Source organism: Pseudophryne corroboree, chromosome 6, assembly GCF_028390025.1.
Source record: "Pseudophryne corroboree isolate aPseCor3 chromosome 6, aPseCor3.hap2, whole genome shotgun sequence".
In the NCBI taxonomy this organism is placed as follows: domain Eukaryota; kingdom Metazoa; phylum Chordata; class Amphibia; order Anura; family Myobatrachidae; genus Pseudophryne; species Pseudophryne corroboree.
The window spans coordinates 38,679,187-38,699,391 of NC_086449.1; the positions used below are offsets into that span (position 1 = coordinate 38,679,187).

General features: G+C 33.0%; 28 non-coding genes across 28 annotated transcripts; all 28 read left to right on the top strand.

Moving 5' to 3' along the window:
* The first annotated feature begins 418 nt into the window (after positions 1-418).
* Positions 419-490, top strand: TRNAW-CCA (transfer RNA tryptophan (anticodon CCA)). The gene has a single exon. It is a non-coding gene; the product is annotated as a tRNA-Trp (tRNA).
* A 564-nt stretch (positions 491-1,054) lies between these two features.
* On the top strand, positions 1,055-1,126 carry TRNAW-CCA (transfer RNA tryptophan (anticodon CCA)). Its single transcript has one exon. It is a non-coding gene; the product is annotated as a tRNA-Trp (tRNA).
* Positions 1,127-1,701: 575 nt separating this feature from the next.
* On the top strand, positions 1,702-1,773 carry TRNAW-CCA (transfer RNA tryptophan (anticodon CCA)). Its single transcript has one exon. It is a non-coding gene; the product is annotated as a tRNA-Trp (tRNA).
* A 574-nt stretch (positions 1,774-2,347) lies between these two features.
* On the top strand, positions 2,348-2,419 carry TRNAW-CCA (transfer RNA tryptophan (anticodon CCA)). Its single transcript has one exon. It is a non-coding gene; the product is annotated as a tRNA-Trp (tRNA).
* A 1,221-nt stretch (positions 2,420-3,640) lies between these two features.
* Positions 3,641-3,712, top strand: TRNAW-CCA (transfer RNA tryptophan (anticodon CCA)). Its single transcript has one exon. It is a non-coding gene; the product is annotated as a tRNA-Trp (tRNA).
* A 573-nt stretch (positions 3,713-4,285) lies between these two features.
* Positions 4,286-4,357, top strand: TRNAW-CCA (transfer RNA tryptophan (anticodon CCA)). Its single transcript has one exon. It is a non-coding gene; the product is annotated as a tRNA-Trp (tRNA).
* A 574-nt stretch (positions 4,358-4,931) lies between these two features.
* On the top strand, positions 4,932-5,003 carry TRNAW-CCA (transfer RNA tryptophan (anticodon CCA)). Its single transcript has one exon. It is a non-coding gene; the product is annotated as a tRNA-Trp (tRNA).
* A 575-nt stretch (positions 5,004-5,578) lies between these two features.
* Positions 5,579-5,650, top strand: TRNAW-CCA (transfer RNA tryptophan (anticodon CCA)). The gene has a single exon. It is a non-coding gene; the product is annotated as a tRNA-Trp (tRNA).
* A 566-nt stretch (positions 5,651-6,216) lies between these two features.
* Positions 6,217-6,288, top strand: TRNAW-CCA (transfer RNA tryptophan (anticodon CCA)). The gene has a single exon. It is a non-coding gene; the product is annotated as a tRNA-Trp (tRNA).
* Positions 6,289-6,862: 574 nt separating this feature from the next.
* Positions 6,863-6,934, top strand: TRNAW-CCA (transfer RNA tryptophan (anticodon CCA)). Its single transcript has one exon. It is a non-coding gene; the product is annotated as a tRNA-Trp (tRNA).
* Positions 6,935-7,509: 575 nt separating this feature from the next.
* Positions 7,510-7,581, top strand: TRNAW-CCA (transfer RNA tryptophan (anticodon CCA)). Its single transcript has one exon. It is a non-coding gene; the product is annotated as a tRNA-Trp (tRNA).
* A 564-nt stretch (positions 7,582-8,145) lies between these two features.
* On the top strand, positions 8,146-8,217 carry TRNAW-CCA (transfer RNA tryptophan (anticodon CCA)). Its single transcript has one exon. It is a non-coding gene; the product is annotated as a tRNA-Trp (tRNA).
* Positions 8,218-8,791: 574 nt separating this feature from the next.
* On the top strand, positions 8,792-8,863 carry TRNAW-CCA (transfer RNA tryptophan (anticodon CCA)). The gene has a single exon. It is a non-coding gene; the product is annotated as a tRNA-Trp (tRNA).
* A 575-nt stretch (positions 8,864-9,438) lies between these two features.
* On the top strand, positions 9,439-9,510 carry TRNAW-CCA (transfer RNA tryptophan (anticodon CCA)). Its single transcript has one exon. It is a non-coding gene; the product is annotated as a tRNA-Trp (tRNA).
* A 566-nt stretch (positions 9,511-10,076) lies between these two features.
* TRNAW-CCA (transfer RNA tryptophan (anticodon CCA)) lies at positions 10,077-10,148 on the top strand. Its single transcript has one exon. It is a non-coding gene; the product is annotated as a tRNA-Trp (tRNA).
* A 574-nt stretch (positions 10,149-10,722) lies between these two features.
* Positions 10,723-10,794, top strand: TRNAW-CCA (transfer RNA tryptophan (anticodon CCA)). The gene has a single exon. It is a non-coding gene; the product is annotated as a tRNA-Trp (tRNA).
* Positions 10,795-11,369: 575 nt separating this feature from the next.
* TRNAW-CCA (transfer RNA tryptophan (anticodon CCA)) lies at positions 11,370-11,441 on the top strand. The gene has a single exon. It is a non-coding gene; the product is annotated as a tRNA-Trp (tRNA).
* Positions 11,442-12,005: 564 nt separating this feature from the next.
* TRNAW-CCA (transfer RNA tryptophan (anticodon CCA)) lies at positions 12,006-12,077 on the top strand. Its single transcript has one exon. It is a non-coding gene; the product is annotated as a tRNA-Trp (tRNA).
* A 575-nt stretch (positions 12,078-12,652) lies between these two features.
* On the top strand, positions 12,653-12,724 carry TRNAW-CCA (transfer RNA tryptophan (anticodon CCA)). Its single transcript has one exon. It is a non-coding gene; the product is annotated as a tRNA-Trp (tRNA).
* Positions 12,725-13,297: 573 nt separating this feature from the next.
* On the top strand, positions 13,298-13,369 carry TRNAW-CCA (transfer RNA tryptophan (anticodon CCA)). Its single transcript has one exon. It is a non-coding gene; the product is annotated as a tRNA-Trp (tRNA).
* Positions 13,370-13,943: 574 nt separating this feature from the next.
* TRNAW-CCA (transfer RNA tryptophan (anticodon CCA)) lies at positions 13,944-14,015 on the top strand. The gene has a single exon. It is a non-coding gene; the product is annotated as a tRNA-Trp (tRNA).
* Positions 14,016-15,236: 1,221 nt separating this feature from the next.
* Positions 15,237-15,308, top strand: TRNAW-CCA (transfer RNA tryptophan (anticodon CCA)). The gene has a single exon. It is a non-coding gene; the product is annotated as a tRNA-Trp (tRNA).
* Positions 15,309-15,881: 573 nt separating this feature from the next.
* TRNAW-CCA (transfer RNA tryptophan (anticodon CCA)) lies at positions 15,882-15,953 on the top strand. The gene has a single exon. It is a non-coding gene; the product is annotated as a tRNA-Trp (tRNA).
* A 574-nt stretch (positions 15,954-16,527) lies between these two features.
* On the top strand, positions 16,528-16,599 carry TRNAW-CCA (transfer RNA tryptophan (anticodon CCA)). The gene has a single exon. It is a non-coding gene; the product is annotated as a tRNA-Trp (tRNA).
* Positions 16,600-17,812: 1,213 nt separating this feature from the next.
* On the top strand, positions 17,813-17,884 carry TRNAW-CCA (transfer RNA tryptophan (anticodon CCA)). Its single transcript has one exon. It is a non-coding gene; the product is annotated as a tRNA-Trp (tRNA).
* Positions 17,885-18,458: 574 nt separating this feature from the next.
* TRNAW-CCA (transfer RNA tryptophan (anticodon CCA)) lies at positions 18,459-18,530 on the top strand. The gene has a single exon. It is a non-coding gene; the product is annotated as a tRNA-Trp (tRNA).
* A 575-nt stretch (positions 18,531-19,105) lies between these two features.
* On the top strand, positions 19,106-19,177 carry TRNAW-CCA (transfer RNA tryptophan (anticodon CCA)). Its single transcript has one exon. It is a non-coding gene; the product is annotated as a tRNA-Trp (tRNA).
* A 564-nt stretch (positions 19,178-19,741) lies between these two features.
* Positions 19,742-19,813, top strand: TRNAW-CCA (transfer RNA tryptophan (anticodon CCA)). Its single transcript has one exon. It is a non-coding gene; the product is annotated as a tRNA-Trp (tRNA).
* Positions 19,814-20,205: the final 392 nt, after the last annotated feature.

The window sequence follows — 20,205 nt, forward strand, 5'->3', positions numbered from 1 at the left end:
CATAATACTTATACAAAAAATACACAGTTAATTTGACATCACCATATCTTGACATTGAAGCATACTCTGTACTCTTGGTTTCTTTATGATTAAGTTTTGTTTCATATTGCATCATTTCAATTCCGGTAACTTACATCTTCAAAATTTTACATAAGTGCTAACACCAACAATTACTTTATTTTGTAAGACATTTAGAAGTAATTTGATTTTTTTGATCAATTTTTCCTTTCAGCTTACTTATTTTGCTAAGAATAATGACTACATTTAAGGAAAGACAAACAGTCATATTCTTTGGTTATGGAAGCAAAGATGTGGGCTTGTTTGCTTATCAATAACCAAATTCTTGATTCAGTTTTTACAGAAAGTATATTTATCGTCTAAAGCACTGCAATCAGTAAACAAACCATTGCTCAAAAATGACCTTGTGGCGCAACGGTAGCGCGTCTGACTCCAGATCAGAAGGTTGCGTGTTCAAATCACGTCGGGGTCAATTACCATTTTGAAGATGAAATTTACCAAATGAAACACCATAAAAGAAACAAATTGCCAAGTCTGTCATCCACCTTCTGTAATGTGATATTTGCTCACAGGTATAACTATATCACCTGCACAGTTTCATAATAAATGCTCATTTCTCATAATACTTATACAAAAAATACCCAGTTAATTTGACATCACCATATCTTGACATTGAAGCATACTCTGTACTCTTGGTTTCTTTATGATTAAGTTTTGTTTCATATTGCATCATTTCAATTCCGGTCACTTACAACTTCAAAATTTTACATAAGTGCTAACACGAACAATTACTTTATTTTGTAAGACATTTAGAAGTAATTTGATTTTTTTGATCAATTTTTCCTTTCAGCTTACTTATTTTGCTAAGAATAATGACTACATTTAAGGAAAGACAAACAGTCATATGCTTTGGTTATGGAAGCAAAGATGTGGGCTTGTTTGCTTATCAATAACCAAATTCTTGATTCAGTTTTTACAGAAAGTATATTTATCGTCTAAAGCACCGCAATCAGTAAACAAACCATTGCTCATAAATGACCTCGTGGCACAACGGTAGCGCGTCTAACTCCAGATCAGAAGGTTGCGTGTTCAAATCACGTCGGGGTTAATTACCATTTTGAAGATGAAATTTACCAAATGAAACACCATAAAAGAAACAAATTGCCAAGTCTGTCATCCACCTTCTGTAATGTGATATTTGCTCACAGGGATAACTATATCACCTGCACAGTTTCATAATAAATGCCCATTCTGCTCATTTCTCATAATACTTATACAAAAAATACCCAGTTAATTTGACATCACCATATCTTGACATTGAAGCATACTCTGTACTCTTGGTTTCTTTATGATTAAGTTTTGTTTCATATTGCATCATTTCAATTCCGGTAACTTACATCTACAAAATTTTACATAAGTGCTAACACCAACAATTACTTTATTTTGTAAGACATTTAGAAGTAATTTGATTTTTTTGATCAATTTTTCCTTTCAGCTTACTTATTTTGCTAAGAATAATGACTTTACATTTAAGGAAAGACAAACAGTCATATTCTTTGGTTATGGAAGCAAAGATGTGGGCTTGTTTGCTTATCAATAACCAAATTCTTTATTCAGTTTTTACAGAAAGTATATTTATCGTCTAAAGCACCGCAATCAGTAAACAAGCCATTGCTCATAAATGACCTCGTGGTGCAACGGTAGCGCGTCTGACTCCAGATCAGAAGGTTGCGTGTTCAAATCACGTCGGGGTCAATTACCATTTTGAAGATGAAATTTACCAAATGAAACACCATAAAAGAAACAAATTGCCAAGTCTGTCATCCACCTTCTGTAATGTGATATTTGCTCACAGGGATAACTATATCACCTGCACAGTTTCATAATAAATGCCCATTCTGCTCATTTCTCATATTACTTATACAAAAAATACCCAGTTAATTGGACATCACCATATCTTGACATTGAAGCATACTCTGTACTCTTGGTTTCTTTATGATTAGGTTTTGTTTCATATTGCATCATTTCAATTCCGGTCACTTACAACTTCAAAATTTTACATAAGTGCTAACACCAACAATTACTTTATTTTGTAAGACATTTAGAAGTAATTTGAAATTTTTGATAAATTTTTCCTTTCAGCTTACTTATTTTGCTAAGAATAATGACTACATTTAAGGAAAAGACAAACAGTCATATTCTTTGGTTATGGAAGCAAAGATGTGGGCTTGTTTGCTTATCAATAACCAAATTCTTGATTCAGTTTTTACAGAAAGTATATTTATCGTCTAAAGCACCGCAATCAGTAAACAAACCATTGCTCATCAATGACCTCGTGGCGTAACGGTAGCGCGTCTGATTCCAGATCAGAAGGTTGCGTGTTCAAATCACGTCGGGGTCAATTACCATTTTGAAGATGAAATTTACCAAATGAAACACCATAAAAGAAACAAATTGCCAAGTCTGTCATCCACCTTCTGTAATGTGATATTTGCTCACAGGGATAACTATATCACCTGCACAGTTTCATAATAAATGCCCATTCTGCTCATTTCTCATATTACTTATACAAAAAATACCCAGTTAATTTGACATCACCGTATCTTGACATTGAAGCATACTCTGTACTCTTGGTTTCTTTATGATTAAGTTTTGTTTCATATTGCATCATTTCAATTCCGGTAACTTACATCTTCAAAATTTTACATAAGTGCTAACACCAACAATTACTTTATTTTGTAAGACATTTAGAAGTAATTTGATTTTTTTGATCAATTTTTCCTTTCAGCTTACTTATTTTGCTAAGAATAATGACTTTACATTTAAGGAAAGACAAACAGTCATATTCTTTGGTTATGGAAGCAAAGATGTGGGCTTGTTTGCTTATCAATAACCAAATTCTTGATTCAGTTTTTACAGAAAGTATATTTATCGTCTAAAGCACCGCAATCAGTAAACAAAACATTGCTCATAAATGACCTTGTGGCGCAACGGTAGCGCGTCTAACTCCAGATCAGAAGGTTGCGTGTTTAAATCACGTCGGGATCAATTACCATTTTGAAGATGAAATTTACCAAATGAAACACCATAAAAGAAACAAATTACCAAGTCTGTCATCCACCTTCTGTAATGTGATATTTGCTCACAGGGATAACTATATCACCTGCACAGTTTCATAATAAATGTCCATTCTGCTCATTTCTCATAATACTTATGCAAAAATAACCCAGTTTATTGGAAATTATCATATCTTGACATTGAAGCATACTCTGTACTCTTGGTTTCTTTATGACTAAGTTTTGTTTCATATTGCATCATTTCAATTCCGGTCACTTACAACTTCAAAATTTTACATAAGTGCTAACACCAACAATTACTTTATTTTGTAAGACATTTAGAAGTAATTTGATTTTTTTGATAAATTTTTCCTTTCAGCTTACTTATTTTGCTAAGAATAATGACTACATTTAAGGAAAAGACAAACAGTCATATTTTTTGGTTATGGAAGCAAAGATGTGGGCTTGTTTGCTTATCAATAACCAAATTCTTGATTCAGTTTTTACAGAAAGTATATTTATCGTCTAAAGCACCGCAATCAGTAAACAAACCATTGCTCATAAATGACCTCGTGGCACAACGGTAGCGCGTCTGACTCCAGATCAGAAGGTTGCGTGTTCAAATCACGTCGGGGTCAATTACCATTTTGAAGATGAAATTTACCAAATGAAACACTATAAAAGAAACAAATTGCCAAGTCTGTCATCCACCTTCTGTAATGTGATATTTGCTCACAGGGATAACTATATCACCTGCACAGTTTCATAATAAATGCCCATTCTGCTCATTTCTCATAATACTTATACAAAAAATACCCAGTTAATTTGACATCACCATATCTTGACATTGAAGTATACTCTGTACTCTTGGTTTCTTTATGATTAAGTTTTGTTTCATATTGCATCATTTCAATTCCGGTAACTTACATCTTCAAAATTTTACATAAGTGCTAACACCAACAATTACTTTATTTTGTAAGACATTTAGAAGTAATTTGATTTTTTTGATCAATTTTTCCTTTCAGCTTACTTATTTTGCTAAGAATAATGACTACATTTAAGGAAAGACAAACAGTCATATTCTTTGGTTATGGAAGCAAAGATGTGGGCTTGTTTGCTTATCAATAACCAAATTCTTGATTCAGTTTTTACAGAAAGTATATTTATCGTCTAAAGCACCGCAATCAGTAAACAAACCATTGCTCAAAAATGACCTTGTGGCGCAACGGTAGCGTCTCTGACTCCAGATCAGAAGGTTGCGTGTTCAAATCACGTCGGGGTCAATTACCATTTTGAAGATGAAATTTACCAAATGAAACACCATAAAAGAAACAAATTGCCAAGTCTGTCATCCACCTTCTGTAATGTGATATTTGCTCACAGAGATAACTATATCACCTGCACAGTTTCATAATAAATGCCCATTCTGCTCATTTCTCATATTACTTATACAAAAAATACCCAGTTAATTGGACATCACCATATCTTGACATTGAAGCATACTCTGTACTCTTGGTTTCTTTATGATTAGGTTTTGTTTCATATTGCATCATTTCAATTCCGGTCACTTACAACTTCAAAATTTTACATAAGTGCTAACACCAACAATTACTTTATTTTGTAAGACATTTAGAAGTAATTTGAATTTTTTGATAAATTTTTCCTTTCAGCTTACTTATTTTGCTAAGAATAATGACTACATTTAAGGAAAAGACAAACAGTCATATTCTTTGGTTATGGAAGCAAAGATGTGGGCTTGTTTGCTTATCAATAACCAAATTCTTTATTCAGTTTTTACAGAAAGTATATTTATCGTCTAAAGCACCGCAATCAGTAAACAAACCATTGCTCATAAATGACCTCGTGGCGCAACGGTAGCGCGTCTGACTCCAGATCAGAAGGTTGCGTGTTCAAATCACGTCGGGGTCAATTACCATTTTGAAGATGAAATTTACCAAATGAAACACCATAAAAGAAACAAATTGCCAAGTCTGTCATCCACCTTCTGTAATGTGATATTTGCTCACAGGGATAACTATATCACCTGCACAGTTTCATAATAAATGCCCATTCTGCTCATTTCTCATAATACTTATACAAAAAATACCCAGTTAATTTGACATCACCATATCTTGACATTGAAGCATACTCTGTACTCTTGGTTTCTTTATGATTAAGTTTTGTTTCATATTGCATCATTTCAATTCCGGTAACTTACATCTTCAAAATTTTACATAAGTGCTAACACCAACAATTACTTTATTTTGTAAGACATTTAGAAGTAATTTGATTTTTTTGATCAATTTTTCCTTTCAGCTTACTTATTTTGCTAAGAATAATGACTTTACATTTAAGGAAAGACAAACAGTCATATTCTTTGGTTATGGAAGCAAAGATGTGGGCTTGTTTGCTTATCAATAACCAAATTCTTGATTCAGTTTTTACAGAAAGTATATTTATCGTCTAAAGCACCGCAATCAGTAAACAAAACATTGCTCATAAATGACCTTGTGGCGCAACGGTAGCGCGTCTGACTCCAGATCAGAAGGTTGCGTGTTTAAATCACGTCGGGATCAATTACCATTTTGAAGATGAAATTTACCAAATGAAACACCATAAAAGAAACAAATTACCAAGTCTGTCATCCACCTTCTGTAATGTGATATTTGCTCACAGGGATAACTATATCACCTGCACAGTTTCATAATAAATGCTCATTTCTCATAATACTTATACAAAAAATACCCAGTTAATTTGACATCACCATATCTTGACATTGAAGTATACTCTGTACTCTTGGTTTCTTTATGATTAAGTTTTGTTTCATATTGCATCATTTCAATTCCGGTAACTTACATCTTCAAAATTTTACATAAGTGCTAACACCAACAATTACTTTATTTTGTAAGACATTTAGAAGTAATTTGATTTTTTTGATCAATTTTTCCTTTCAGCTTACTTATTTTGCTAAGAATAATGACTTTACATTTAAGGAAAGACAAACAGTCATATTCTTTGGTTATGGAAGCAAAGATGTGGGCTTGTTTGCTTATCAATAACCAAATTCTTGATTCAGTTTTTACAGAAAGTATATTTATCGTCTAAAGCACCGCAATCAGTAAACAAAACATTGCTCATAAATGACCTTGTGGCGCAACGGTAGCGCATCTGACTCCAGATCAGAAGGTTGCGTGTTCAAATCACGTCGGGATCAATTACCATTTTGAAGATGAAATTTACCAAATGAAACACCATAAAAGAAACAAATTACCAAGTCTGTCATCCACCTTCTGTAATGTGATATTTGCTCACAGGGATAACTATATCACCTGCACAGTTTCATAATAAATGCCCATTCTGCTCATTTCTCATATTACTTATACAAAAAATACCCAGTTAATTGGACATCACCATATCTTGACATTGAAGCATACTCTGTACTCTTGGTTTCTTTATGATTAGGTTTTGTTTCATATTGCATCATTTCAATTCCGGTCACTTACAACTTCAAAATTTTACATAAGTGCTAACACCAACAATTACTTTATTTTGTAAGACATTTAGAAGTAATTTGAATTTTTTGATCAATTTTTCCTTTCAGCTTACTTATTTTGCTAAGAATAATGACTACATTTAAGGAAAAGACAAACAGTCATATTCTTTGGTTATGGAAGCAAAGATGTGGGCTTGTTTGCTTATCAATAACCAAATTCTTGATTCAGTTTTTACAGAAAGTATATTTATCGTCTAAAGCACCGCAATCAGTCAACAAACCATTGCTCATAAATGACCTCGTGGTGCAACGGTAGCGCGTCTGACTCCAGATCAGAAGGTTGCGTGTTCAAATCACGTCGGGGTCAATTACCATTTTGAAGATGAAATTTACCAAATGAAACACCATAAAAGAAACAAATTGCCAAGTCTGTCATCCACCTTCTGTAATGTGATATTTGCTCACAGGGATAACTATATCACCTGCACAGTTTCATAATAAATGCCCATTCTGCTCATTTCTCATAATACTTATACAAAAAATACCCAGTTAATTTGACATCACCATATCTTGACATTGAAGCATACTCTGTACTCTTGGTTTCTTTATGATTAAGTTTTGTTTCATATTGCATCATTTCAATTCCGGTAACTTACATCTTCAAAATTTTACATAAGTGCTAACACCAACAATTACTTTATTTTGTAAGACATTTAGAAGTAATTTGATTTTTTTGATCAATTTTTCCTTTCAGCTTACTTATTTTGCTAAGAATAATGACTTTACATTTAAGGAAAGACAAACAGTCATATTCTTTGGTTATGGAAGCAAAGATGTGGGCTTGTTTGCTTATCAATAACCAAATTCTTGATTCAGTTTTTACAGAAAGTATATTTATCGTCTAAAGCACCGCAATCAGTAAACAAACTATTGCTCAAAAATGACCTCGTGGCGCAACGGTAGCGCGTCTGACTCCAGATCAGAAGGTTGCGTGTTCAAATCACGTCGGGGTCAATTACCATTTTGAAGATGAAATTTACCAAATGAAACACCATAAAAGAAACAAATTGCCAAGTCTGTCATCCACCTTCTGTAATGTGATATTTGCTCACAGGTATAACTATATCACCTGCACAGTTTCATAATAAATGCTAATTTCTCATAATACTTATACAAAAAATACCCAGTTAATTTGACATCACCATATCTTGACATTGAAGTATACTCTGTACTCTTGGTTTCTTTATGATTAAGTTTTGTTTCATATTGCATCATTTCAATTCCGGTAACTTACATCTTCAAAATTTTACATAAGTGCTAACACCAACAATTACTTTATTTTGTAAGACATTTAGAAGTAATTTGATTTTTTTGATCAATTTTTCCTTTCAGCTTACTTATTTTGCTAAGAATAATGACTACATTTAAGGAAAGACAAACAGTCATATTCTTTGGTTATGGAAGCAAAGATGTGGGCTTGTTTGCTTATCAATAACCAAATTCTTGATTCAGTTTTTACAGAAAGTATATTTATCGTCTAAAGCACCGCAATCAGTAAACAAACCATTGCTCAAAAATGACCTTGTGGCGCAACGGTAGCGTCTCTGACTCCAGATCAGAAGGTTGCGTGTTCAAATCACGTCGGGGTCAATTACCATTTTGAAGATGAAATTTACCAAATGAAACACCATAAAAGAAACAAATTGCCAAGTCTGTCATCCACCTTCTGTAATGTGATATTTGCTCACAGAGATAACTATATCACCTGCACAGTTTCATAATAAATGCCCATTCTGCTCATTTCTCATATTACTTATACAAAAAATACCCAGTTAATTGGACATCACCATATCTTGACATTGAAGCATACTCTGTACTCTTGGTTTCTTTATGATTAGGTTTTGTTTCATATTGCATCATTTCAATTCCGGTCACTTACAACTTCAAAATTTTACATAAGTGCTAACACCAACAATTACTTTATTTTGTAAGACATTTAGAAGTAATTTGAATTTTTTGATAAATTTTTCCTTTCAGCTTACTTATTTTGCTAAGAATAATGACTACATTTAAGGAAAAGACAAACAGTCATATTCTTTGGTTATGGAAGCAAAGATGTGGGCTTGTTTGCTTATCAATAACCAAATTCTTTATTCAGTTTTTACAGAAAGTATATTTATCGTCTAAAGCACCGCAATCAGTAAACAAACCATTGCTCATAAATGACCTCGTGGCGCAACGGTAGCGCGTCTGACTCCAGATCAGAAGGTTGCGTGTTCAAATCACGTCGGGGTCAATTACCATTTTGAAGATGAAATTTACCAAATGAAACACCATAAAAGAAACAAATTGCCAAGTCTGTCATCCACCTTCTGTAATGTGATATTTGCTCACAGGGATAACTATATCACCTGCACAGTTTCATAATAAATGCCCATTCTGCTCATTTCTCATAATACTTATACAAAAAATACCCAGTTAATTTGACATCACCATATCTTGACATTGAAGCATACTCTGTACTCTTGGTTTCTTTATGATTAAGTTTTGTTTCATATTGCATCATTTCAATTCCGGTAACTTACATCTTCAAAATTTTACATAAGTGCTAACACCAACAATTACTTTATTTTGTAAGACATTTAGAAGTAATTTGATTTTTTTGATCAATTTTTCCTTTCAGCTTACTTATTTTGCTAAGAATAATGACTTTACATTTAAGGAAAGACAAACAGTCATATTCTTTGGTTATGGAAGCAAAGATGTGGGCTTGTTTGCTTATCAATAACCAAATTCTTGATTCAGTTTTTACAGAAAGTATATTTATCGTCTAAAGCACCGCAATCAGTAAACAAAACATTGCTCATAAATGACCTTGTGGCGCAACGGTAGCGCGTCTGACTCCAGATCAGAAGGTTGCGTGTTTAAATCACGTCGGGATCAATTACCATTTTGAAGATGAAATTTACCAAATGAAACACCATAAAAGAAACAAATTACCAAGTCTGTCATCCACCTTCTGTAATGTGATATTTGCTCACAGGGATAACTATATCACCTGCACAGTTTCATAATAAATGCTCATTTCTCATAATACTTATACAAAAAATACCCAGTTAATTTGACATCACCATATCTTGACATTGAAGTATACTCTGTACTCTTGGTTTCTTTATGATTAAGTTTTGTTTCATATTGCATCATTTCAATTCCGGTAACTTACATCTTCAAAATTTTACATAAGTGCTAACACCAACAATTACTTTATTTTGTAAGACATTTAGAAGTAATTTGATTTTTTTGATCAATTTTTCCTTTCAGCTTACTTATTTTGCTAAGAATAATGACTTTACATTTAAGGAAAGACAAACAGTCATATTCTTTGGTTATGGAAGCAAAGATGTGGGCTTGTTTGCTTATCAATAACCAAATTCTTGATTCAGTTTTTACAGAAAGTATATTTATCGTCTAAAGCACCGCAATCAGTAAACAAAACATTGCTCATAAATGACCTTGTGGCGCAACGGTAGCGCATCTGACTCCAGATCAGAAGGTTGCGTGTTCAAATCACGTCGGGATCAATTACCATTTTGAAGATGAAATTTACCAAATGAAACACCATAAAAGAAACAAATTACCAAGTCTGTCATCCACCTTCTGTAATGTGATATTTGCTCACAGGGATAACTATATCACCTGCACAGTTTCATAATAAATGCCCATTCTGCTCATTTCTCATATTACTTATACAAAAAATACCCAGTTAATTGGACATCACCATATCTTGACATTGAAGCATACTCTGTACTCTTGGTTTCTTTATGATTAGGTTTTGTTTCATATTGCATCATTTCAATTCCGGTCACTTACAACTTCAAAATTTTACATAAGTGCTAACACCAACAATTACTTTATTTTGTAAGACATTTAGAAGTAATTTGAATTTTTTGATCAATTTTTCCTTTCAGCTTACTTATTTTGCTAAGAATAATGACTACATTTAAGGAAAAGACAAACAGTCATATTCTTTGGTTATGGAAGCAAAGATGTGGGCTTGTTTGCTTATCAATAACCAAATTCTTGATTCAGTTTTTACAGAAAGTATATTTATCGTCTAAAGCACCGCAATCAGTCAACAAACCATTGCTCATAAATGACCTCGTGGTGCAACGGTAGCGCGTCTGACTCCAGATCAGAAGGTTGCGTGTTCAAATCACGTCGGGGTCAATTACCATTTTGAAGATGAAATTTACCAAATGAAACACCATAAAAGAAACAAATTGCCAAGTCTGTCATCCACCTTCTGTAATGTGATATTTGCTCACAGGGATAACTATATCACCTGCACAGTTTCATAATAAATGCCCATTCTGCTCATTTCTCATAATACTTATACAAAAAATACCCAGTTAATTTGACATCACCATATCTTGACATTGAAGCATACTCTGTACTCTTGGTTTCTTTATGATTAAGTTTTGTTTCATATTGCATCATTTCAATTCCGGTAACTTACATCTTCAAAATTTTACATAAGTGCTAACACCAACAATTACTTTATTTTGTAAGACATTTAGAAGTAATTTGATTTTTTTGATCAATTTTTCCTTTCAGCTTACTTATTTTGCTAAGAATAATGACTTTACATTTAAGGAAAGACAAACAGTCATATTCTTTGGTTATGGAAGCAAAGATGTGGGCTTGTTTGCTTATCAATAACCAAATTCTTGATTCAGTTTTTACAGAAAGTATATTTATCGTCTAAAGCACCGCAATCAGTAAACAAACTATTGCTCAAAAATGACCTCGTGGCGCAACGGTAGCGCGTCTGACTCCAGATCAGAAGGTTGCGTGTTCAAATCACGTCGGGGTCAATTACCATTTTGAAGATGAAATTTACCAAATGAAACACCATAAAAGAAACAAATTGCCAAGTCTGTCATCCACCTTCTGTAATGTGATATTTGCTCACAGGTATAACTATATCACCTGCACAGTTTCATAATAAATGCTAATTTCTCATAATACTTATACAAAAAATACCCAGTTAATTTGACATCACCATATCTTGACATTGAAGCATACTCTGTACTCTTGGTTTCTTTATGATTAAGTTTTGTTTCATATTGCATCATTTCAATTCCGGTCACTTACAACTTCAAAATTTTACATAAGTGCTAACACGAACAATTACTTTATTTTGTAAGACATTTAGAAGTAATTTGATTTTTTTGATCAATTTTTCCTTTCAGCTTACTTATTTTGCTAAGAATAATGACTACATTTAAGGAAAGACAAACAGTCATATTCTTTGGTTATGGAAGCAAAGATGTGGGCTTGTTTGCTTATCAATAACCAAATTCTTGATTCAGTTTTTACAGAAAGTATATTTATCATCTAAAGCACTGCAATCAGTAAACAAACCATTGCTCATAAATGACCTCGTGGCGCAACGGTAGCGCGTCTGACTCCAGATCAGAAGGTTGCGTGTTCAAATCACGTCGGGGTCAATTACTATTTTGAAGATGAAATTTACCAAATGAAACACCATAAAAGAAACAAATTGCCAAGTCTGTCATCCACCTTCTGTAATGTGATATTTGCTCACAGGGATAACTATATCACCTGCACAGTTTCATAATAAATGCCCATTCTGCTCATTTCTCATAATACTTATACAAAAAATACCCAGTTAATTTGACATCACCATATCTTGACATTGAAGCATACTCTGTACTCTTGGTTTCTTTATGATTAAGTTTTGTTTCATATTGCATCATTTCAATTCCGGTCACTTACATCTACAAAATTTTACATAAGTGCTAACACCAACAATTACTTTATTTTGTAAGACATTTAGAAGTAATTTGATTTTTTTGATCAATTTTTCCTTTCAGCTTACTTATTTTGCTAAGAATAATGACTTTACATTTAAGGAAAGACAAACAGTCATATTCTTTGGTTATGGAAGCAAAGATGTGGGCTTGTTTGCTTATCAATAACCAAATTCTTTATTCAGTTTTTACAGAAAGTATATTTATCGTCTAAAGCACCGCAATCAGTAAACAAGCCATTGCTCATAAATGACCTCGTGGTGCAACGGTAGCGCGTCTGACTCCAGATCAGAAGGTTGCGTGTTCAAATCACGTCGGGGTCAATTACCATTTTGAAGATGAAATTTACCAAATGAAACACCATAAAAGAAACAAATTGCCAAGTCTGTCATCCACCTTCTGTAATGTGATATTTGCTCACAGGGATAACTATATCACCTGCACAGTTTCATAATAAATGCCCATTCTGCTCATTTCTCATAATACTTATACAAAAAATACCCAGTTAATTTGACATCACCATATCTTGACATTGAAGCATACTCTGTACTCTTGGTTTCTTTATGATTAAGTTTTGTTTCATATTGCATCATTTCAATTCCGGTAACTTACATCTTCAAAATTTTACATAAGTGCTAACACCAACAATTACTTTATTTTGTAAGACATTTAGAAGTAATTTGATTTTTTTGATCAATTTTTCCTTTCAGCTTACTTATTTTGCTAAGAATAATGACTACATTTAAGGAAAGACAAACAGTCATATTCTTTGGTTATGGAAGCAAAGATGTGGGCTTGTTTGCTTATCAATAACCAAATTCTTGATTCAGTTTTTACAGAAAGTATATTTATCGTCTAAAGCACCGCAATCAGTAAACAAACCATTGCTCAAAAATGACCTCGTGGCGCAACGGTAGCGTGTCTGACTCCAGATCAGAAGGTTGCGTGTTCAAATCACGTCGGGGTCAATTACCATTTTGAAGATGAAATTTACCAAATGAAACACCATAAAAGAAACAAATTGCCAAGTCTGTCATCCACCTTCTGTAATGTGATATTTGCTCACAGGGATAACTATATCACCTGCACAGTTTCATAATAAATGCCCATTCTGCTCATTTCTCATATTACTTATACAAAAAATACCCAGTTAATTGGACATCACCATATCTTGACATTGAAGCATACTCTGTACTCTTGGTTTCTTTATGATTAGGTTTTGTTTCATATTGCATCATTTCAATTCCGGTCACTTACAACTTCAAAATTTTACATAAGTGCTAACACCAACAATTACTTTATTTTGTAAGACATTTAGAAGTAATTTGAAATTTTTGATAAATTTTTCCTTTCAGCTTACTTATTTTGCTAAGAATAATGACTACATTTAAGGAAAAGACAAACAGTCATATTCTTTGGTTATGGAAGCAAAGATGTGGGCTTGTTTGCTTATCAATAACCAAATTCTTGATTCAGTTTTTACAGAAAGTATATTTATCGTCTAAAGCACCGCAATCAGTAAACAAACCATTGCTCATAAATGACCTCGTGGCGCAACGGTAGCGCGTCTGACTCCAGATCAGAAGGTTGCGTGTTCAAATCACGTCGGGGTCAATTACCATTTTGAAGATGAAATTTACCAAATGAAACACCATAAAAGAAACAAATTGCCAAGTCTGTCATCCACCTTCTGTAATGTGATATTTGCTCACAGGGATAACTATATCACCTGCACAGTTTCATAATAAATGCCCATTCTGCTCATTTCTCATAATACTTATACAAAAAATACCCAGTTAATTTGACATCACCGTATCTTGACATTGAAGCATACTCTGTACTCTTGGTTTCTTTATGATTAAGTTTTGTTTCATATTGCATCATTTCAATTCCGGTAACTTACATCTTCAAAATTTTACATAAGTGCTAACACCAACAATTACTTTATTTTGTAAGACATTTAGAAGTAATTTGATTTTTTTGATCAATTTTTCCTTTCAGCTTACTTATTTTGCTAAGAATAATGACTTTACATTTAAGGAAAGACAAACAGTCATATTCTTTGGTTATGGAAGCAAAGATGTGGGCTTGTTTGCTTATCAATAACCAAATTCTTGATTCAGTTTTTACAGAAAGTATATTTATCGTCTAAAGCACCGCAATCAGTAAACAAAACATTGCTCATAAATGACCTTGTGGCGCAACGGTAGCGCGTCTAACTCCAGATCAGAAGGTTGCGTGTTTAAATCACGTCGGGATCAATTACCATTTTGAAGATGAAATTTACCAAATGAAACACCATAAAAGAAACAAATTACCAAGTCTGTCATCCACCTTCTGTAATGTGATATTTGCTCACAGGGATAACTATATCACCTGCACAGTTTCATAATAAATGTCCATTCTGCTCATTTCTCATAATACTTATGCAAAAATAACCCAGTTTATTGGAAATTATCATATCTTGACATTGAAGCATACTCTGTACTCTTGGTTTCTTTATGACTAAGTTTTGTTTCATATTGCATCATTTCAATTCCGGTCACTTACAACTTCAAAATTTTACATAAGTGCTAACACCAACAATTACTTTATTTTGTAAGACATTTAGAAGTAATTTGATTTTTTTGATAAATTTTTCCTTTCAGCTTACTTATTTTGCTAAGAATAATGACTACATTTAAGGAAAAGACAAACAGTCATATTTTTTGGTTATGGAAGCAAAGATGTGGGCTTGTTTGCTTATCAATAACCAAATTCTTGATTCAGTTTTTACAGAAAGTATATTTATCGTCTAAAGCACCGCAATCAGTAAACAAACCATTGCTCATAAATGACCTCGTGGCACAACGGTAGCGCGTCTGACTCCAGATCAGAAGGTTGCGTGTTCAAATCACGTCGGGGTCAATTACCATTTTGAAGATGAAATTTACCAAATGAAACACTATAAAAGAAACAAATTGCCAAGTCTGTCATCCACCTTCTGTAATGTGATATTTGCTCACAGGGATAACTATATCACCTGCACAGTTTCATAATAAATGCCCATTCTGCTCATTTCTCATAATACTTATACAAAAAATACCCAGTTAATTTGACATCACCATATCTTGACATTGAAGTATACTCTGTACTCTTGGTTTCTTTATGATTAAGTTTTGTTTCATATTGCATCATTTCAATTCCGGTAACTTACATCTTCAAAATTTTACATAAGTGCTAACACCAACAATTACTTTATTTTGTAAGACATTTAGAAGTAATTTGATTTTTTTGATCAATTTTTCCTTTCAGCTTACTTATTTTGCTAAGAATAATGACTACATTTAAGGAAAGACAAACAGTCATATTCTTTGGTTATGGAAGCAAAGATGTGGGCTTGTTTGCTTATCAATAACCAAATTCTTGATTCAGTTTTTACAGAAAGTATATTTATCGTCTAAAGCACCGCAATCAGTAAACAAACCATTGCTCAAAAATGACCTTGTGGCGCAACGGTAGCGTCTCTGACTCCAGATCAGAAGGTTGCGTGTTCAAATCACGTCGGGGTCAATTACCATTTTGAAGATGAAATTTACCAAATGAAACACCATAAAAGAAACAAATTGCCAAGTCTGTCATCCACCTTCTGTAATGTGATATTTGCTCACAGGGATAACTATATCACCTGCACAGTTTCATAATAAATGCCCATTCTGCTCATTTCTCATATTACTTATACAAAAAATACCCAGTTAATTGGACATCACCATATCTTGACATTGAAGCATACTCTGTACTCTTGGTTTCTTTATGATTAGGTTTTGTTTCATATTGCATCATTTCAATTCCGGTCACTTACAACTTCAAAATTTTACATAAGTGCTAACACCAACAATTACTTTATTTTGTAAGACATTTAGAAGTAATTTGAATTTTTTGATAAATTTTTCCTTTCAGCTTACTTATTTTGCTAAGAATAATGACTACATTTAAGGAAAAGACAAACAGTCATATTCTTTGGTTATGGAAGCAAAGATGTGGGCTTGTTTGCTTATCAATAACCAAATTCTTGATTCAGTTTTTACAGAAAGTATATTTATCGTCTAAAGCACCGCAATCAGTAAACAAACCATTGCTCATAAATGACCTCGTGGCGCAACGGTAGCGCGTCTGACTCCAGATCAGAAGGTTGCGTGTTCAAATCACGTCGGGGTCAATTACCATTTTGAAGATGAAATTTACCAAATGAAACACCATAAAAGAAACAAATTGCCAAGTCTGTCATCCACCTTCTGTAATGTGATATTTGCTCACAGGGATAACTATATCACCTGCACAGTTTCATAATAAATGCCCATTCTGCTCATTTCTCATAATACTTATACAAAAAATACCCAGTTAATTTGACATCACCATATCTTGACATTGAAGCATACTCTGTACTCTTGGTTTCTTTATGATTAAGTTTTGTTTCATATTGCATCATTTCAATTCCGGTAACTTACATCTTCAAAATTTTACATAAGTGCTAACACCAACAATTACTTTATTTTGTAAGACATTTAGAAGTAATTTGATTTTTTTGATCAATTTTTCCTTTCAGCTTACTTATTTTGCTAAGAATAATTACTTTACATTTAAGGAAAGACAAACAGTCATATTCTTTGGTTATGGAAGCAAAGATGTGGGCTTGTTTGCTTATCAATAACCAAATTCTTGATTCAGTTTTTACAGAAAGTATATTTATCGTCTAAAGCACCGCAATCAGTAAACAAAACATTGCTCATAAATGACCTTGTGGTGCAACGGTAGCGCGTCTGACTCCAGATCAGAAGGTTGCGTGTTTAAATCACGTCGGGATCAATTACCATTTTGAAGATGAAATTTACCAAATGAAACACCATAAAAGAAACAAATTACCAAGTCTGTCATCCACCTTCTGTAATGTGATATTTGCTCACAGGGATAACTATATCACCTGCACAGTTTCATAATAAATGCTCATTTCTCATAATACTTATACAAAAAATACCCAGTTAATTTGACATCACCATATCTTGACATTGAAGTATACTCTGTACTCTTGGTTTCTTTATGATTAAGTTTTGTTTCATATTGCATCATTTCAATTCCGGTAACTTACATCTTCAAAATTTTACATAAGTGCTAACACCAACAATTACTTTATTTTGTAAGACATTTAGAAGTAATTTGATTTTTTTGATCAATTTTTCCTTTCAGCTTACTTATTTTGCTAAGAATAATGACTTTACATTTAAGGAAAGACAAACAGTCATATTCTTTGGTTATGGAAGCAAAGATGTGGGCTTGTTTGCTTATCAATAACCAAATTCTTGATTCAGTTTTTACAGAAAGTATATTTATCGTCTAAAGCACCGCAATCAGTAAACAAAACATTGCTCATAAATGACCTTGTGGCGCAACGGTAGCGCATCTGACTCCAGATCAGAAGGTTGCGTGTTCAAATCACGTCGGGATCAATTACCATTTTGAAGATGAAATTTACCAAATGAAACACCATAAAAGAAACAAATTACCAAGTCTGTCATCCACCTTCTGTAATGTGATATTTGCTCACAGGGATAACTATATCACCTGCACAGTTTCATAATAAATGCCCATTCTGCTCATTTCTCATATTACTTATACAAAAAATACCCAGTTAATTGGACATCACCATATCTTGACATTGAAGCATACTCTGTACTCTTGGTTTCTTTATGATTAGGTTTTGTTTCATATTGCATCATTTCAATTCCGGTCACTTACAACTTCAAAATTTTACATAAGTGCTAACACCAACAATTACTTTATTTTGTAAGACATTTAGAAGTAATTTGAATTTTTTGATCAATTTTTCCTTTCAGCTTACTTATTTTGCTAAGAATAATGACTACATTTAAGGAAAAGACAAACAGTCATATTCTTTGGTTATGGAAGCAAAGATGTGGGCTTGTTTGCTTATCAATAACCAAATTCTTGATTCAGTTTTTACAGAAAGTATATTTATCGTCTAAAGCACCGCAATCAGTCAACAAACCATTGCTCATAAATGACCTCGTGGTGCAACGGTAGCGCGTCTGACTCCAGATCAGAAGGTTGCGTGTTCAAATCACGTCGGGGTCAATTACCATTTTGAAGATGAAATTTACCAAATGAAACACCATAAAAGAAACAAATTGCCAAGTCTGTCATCCACCTTCTGTAATGTGATATTTGCTCACAGGGATAACTATATCACCTGCACAGTTTCATAATAAATGCCCATTCTGCTCATTTCTCATAATACTTATACAAAAAATACCCAGTTAATTTGACATCACCATATCTTGACATTGAAGCATACTCTGTACTCTTGGTTTCTTTATGATTAAGTTTTGTTTCATATTGCATCATTTCAATTCCGGTAACTTACATCTTCAAAATTTTACATAAGTGCTAACACCAACAATTACTTTATTTTGTAAGACATTTAGAAGTAATTTGATTTTTTTGATCAATTTTTCCTTTCAGCTTACTTATTTTGCTAAGAATAATGACTTTACATTTAAGGAAAGACAAACAGTCATATTCTTTGGTTATGGAAGCAAAGATGTGGGCTTGTTTGCTTATCAATAACCAAATTCTTGATTCAGTTTTTACAGAAAGTATATTTATCGTCTAAAGCACCGCAATCAGTAAACAAACTATTGCTCAAAAATGACCTCGTGGCGCAACGGTAGCGCGTCTGACTCCAGATCAGAAGGTTGCGTGTTCAAATCACGTCGGGGTCAATTACCATTTTGAAGATGAAATTTACCAAATGAAACACCATAAAAGAAACAAATTGCCAAGTCTGTCATCCACCTTCTGTAATGTGATATTTGCTCACAGGTATAACTATATCACCTGCACAGTTTCATAATAAATGCTAATTTCTCATAATACTTATACAAAAAATACCCAGTTAATTTGACATCACCATATCTTGACATTGAAGCATACTCTGTACTCTTGGTTTCTTTATGATTAAGTTTTGTTTCATATTGCATCATTTCAATTCCGGTCACTTACAACTTCAAAATTTTACATAAGTGCTAACACGAACAATTACTTTATTTTGTAAGACATTTAGAAGTAATTTGATTTTTTTGATCAATTTTTCCTTTCAGCTTACTTATTTTGCTAAGAATAATGACTACATTTAAGGAAAGACAAACAGTCATATTCTTTGGTTATGGAAGCAAAGATGTGGGCTTGTTTGCTTATCAATAACCAAATTCTTGATTCAGTTTTTACAGAAAGTATATTTATCATCTAAAGCACTGCAATCAGTAAACAAACCATTGCTCATAAATGACCTCGTGGCGCAACGGTAGCGCGTCTGACTCCAGATCAGAAGGTTGCGTGTTCAAATCACGTCGGGGTCAATTACTATTTTGAAGATGAAATTTACCAAATGAAACACCATAAAAGAAACAAATTGCCAAGTCTGTCATCCACCTTCTGTAATGTGATATTTGCTCACAGGGATAACTATATCACCTGCACAGTTTCATAATAAATGCCCATTCTGCTCATTTCTCATAATACTTATACAAAAAATACCCAGTTAATTTGACATCACCATATCTTGACATTGAAGCATACTCTGTACTCTTGGTTTCTTTATGATTAAGTTTTGTTTCATATTGCATCATTTCAATTCCGGTCACTTACAACTTCAAAATTTTACATAAGTGCTAACACCAACAATTACTTAATTTTGTAAGACATTTAGAAGTAATTTGATTTTTTTGATCAATTTTTCCTTTCAGCTTAC